Source organism: Eubalaena glacialis, chromosome 2 (genome assembly GCF_028564815.1).
Source record: "Eubalaena glacialis isolate mEubGla1 chromosome 2, mEubGla1.1.hap2.+ XY, whole genome shotgun sequence".
NCBI classification, from domain to species: domain Eukaryota; kingdom Metazoa; phylum Chordata; class Mammalia; order Artiodactyla; family Balaenidae; genus Eubalaena; species Eubalaena glacialis.
The window spans coordinates 124,801,089-124,804,212 of NC_083717.1; positions in this window are offsets into that span (position 1 = coordinate 124,801,089).

Below are 3,124 nucleotides of genomic sequence, written 5' to 3' on the forward strand. Positions count from 1 at the left end.
GAGGAAGCACACGGGGAAGGAGAGGGAGCACATTGTTACTCTCGGTAGGAAAGAAAAGAAAGTCCTACATTCCCATTTGGCCTTCTCTGATACCACCCGAGCAGAGGTTAGGACAAGGTCTACTAGGTTTTTGTTTTTGTTTTTAAATTATACATTACCAAATAGAATAGTTTTGCATAAACATATGCTAAACTAAGAAGACAGATCCCACTGAAGATACGTAATTAAATTTATATTGTATATTTATAGGTCATTTTTCACAGATGCATTCAGTGTGTGGTTTAAAAGGGAAATTAAAAGGTAGTCCTAGCCATCATGCTAGAAGGACTTAAAATGCATACAATGGCATTATCAAAAATAATAAAAGTCCTATTTAAAATTTCAAGTCTTTTTCATTGCATAACATGAAGTTTTAGTTATCTGTTGCTTTTCAGTAAATAGGTTTATTTCCTAACTTTGAAAGTACATTAGGATTACTGTTTTTGTTAATCTCAGTAATATTGGTTCCACTGATACTGCATTTATTGTACATTATGAGAACATAAATTTCAATAATTTATTTTTCATTTGTTCAAAATATATCAAAAGCTCTATATCGTATGAAGGAAAGTGATTCCACTGTTCTAAAGCAGTGTAAAATACAATGTACAAATTGAACAAAATACATATAAGAAACAGGGTAAAACATCTTTCTAAACAGCTCTACTGATAAAGAAGAGATACAATCTCTCCTCTTTATTGAGTGGATTCAATGAGGGTCAGTGTATATAGTAGTCAATGGAATACAAACCAATAAAAATATGTTAGAAGGATAGAATAAAAATATCCAAGGTTCAAGTGCCTAATTTTTCCTGCTGAATCTGACTATTTCTTTTTTTATTTTCTAACACACATGAAGACACTCTACTGAACACTCACATATATATCAAACATAATGGTTTTAATTTTTAATTTTCATTTTATTTGCTATTTAGTTTCCCCATTTTTGTCTAGCTTGCTTCTCCTTAGCCCTCTCGCCATTTCTGCTATGTGCTGAATTCTGCCTTCACTGGTGATTAGCATATACACATTTAACAATTTACTAAACTGATTACTTGTCCTCCCTGTAAACAATATGATAACATATATGAAAGACAAATATGATATTCTGTGTCATGTTTAGTCCTACCTTTGTCCAGAGCTTAATTTAGCCTTTAAGTTTATTTTAGCAAACCAATGTCAAATATTACCATGCATTTAACTATTTATTGTAGCATCAACACAAGAGAGTAAGTGAAAGTTGTGAAGCCTATACTTTCCACCACTTTAAGGTGTCTGTGCAGATCATTATGTATTCCTCAGCATAGGTCAGTTGCTTAGCGACCAGAGAAGTAGAGAACTACTAATTGAAAGTATTCGGTATTGCTGGCAACGTTTGCTGCAGGACATTGAACTTAGAAATAGCAGAGACTATGTCAGATAAAAATGTTGCTGGGGATGAAAGAAAACCAGTTGCAATATTATCTTAGTAGAAATGGTTATTATTTACTTACATATAGTAATTTTTGTTTGCAAAATATTTTGCTGTTTGTTTCCTATGAAAAATTACCATTAAAACTGATTTTTAGCCTTAAAAATCATCTATACAATGTGAGGAAAAATCATAGTTGTAGCTTCTATTAAGAAGAAAAATAAAACAAAATAGAAAACAAACAAGAAAGTGAAGAAAAGGAAGAAGGAGAAGATGGAGAAATAGCACTAAGTTAAATCTAGGTTCCTTGAGATAAGTAACAATATCTATGTGGGCTTTTCTGAATGCATATTTCATAATAAAAACAAAAGAGGAAGAGGAGAAAAGGAAGAAGAAGAAATTGGGAGAAAAAGAAGAGATATAAAGCCAAATATGAAGGGGAAAGAAAATTGAAAAAATAAGTAGCAATACTGTAAATGAATGGATTCAAAACATTAATTTTATACAGTCTATTAAGCTTTCTAATATAAAGATTAAGTAAAATCAGGATTATTTCCTCATTTCTCCATGTAATATACAATTTATGTGTCCACGGAAAGTAGATGTGTGGTCATCGTGTGCCCACTTTCATTTAATAAAAAGACTAGGTCAGAGAAAGAGAACACATCCTTCACAAGACCAAGACTAAGTTACCAAGTTGGCTCAATTCTTTTGCTAGCTTATTTGCTATAAGAATTCTAATATAATTTTGTATTTATGGACTTTTCTCACACTCCACAGACATACAGGCATAAAAGCGTGTGTGTGTGTGTGTGTGTGTGTGTGTGTATGTGTGTGAGTGATTTGAATAACTGGCTTTTATAAGAATTCATTTGTAGCAATAGTTAGTTGTCACTTATATCTTTAAGCAGATTATATCTAGTAATGGCTAAAAAATGGGATATATGTTAATTTGACGTCCAATCACCTGATGATCAACTATACATCTTATGTGGATTGCAAATATATATTTTTAAAAGACCTCAAAACATATCTAAATGTTTAAAACCACAACTGATCAGAATTTAACTGTTAATGTCCAGAAGCCATTTCAAGATCATGCATGGTCATTATGAATATCAGCTGTCTGCAGTGATCTGAAGATAAAGGTTATAAGAGATGCTCTTAGTCTATGCTATGCTTATGATGCAACCTTTTAAAATAAATCCTAGAGATTAAGTAGTCATTTGTCTGTTTCTCATAAAAGCTGAGTGTCAAACATGCTAAAATTCCAATTCGGCTCTTTGTATTCTGGCTATACTTATGCAGAATGTTAATAAAACTTTCTCTTTGGGTATTCATGAAAAGTAGTCTCTATTTACTTAAGGGTGGCTTGCACTTTTTTCCCCAGAGGTTTAAAGTTAATGGATGATAGGATTGAAAATGATACAGGAAAGTTGATCGAAATTCTTAATTGGTAGAAAGAAGTCAGATCTGCCTTTGCTATAGCATACTGACTGGCATTCTATTCATAATCTGTTTTGTCTTTCCATGTTTTAAAAATAAATACTTGAAGATAATATTAGCTGATTACAGTTTTCTGTGGCTGTATAACAAATCACTCCCAAACATAGCAGCTTAAAACAACTAAGCGACAAGCATTTATCTGCTCATGGTTCTGCAATCTGGGCTGAA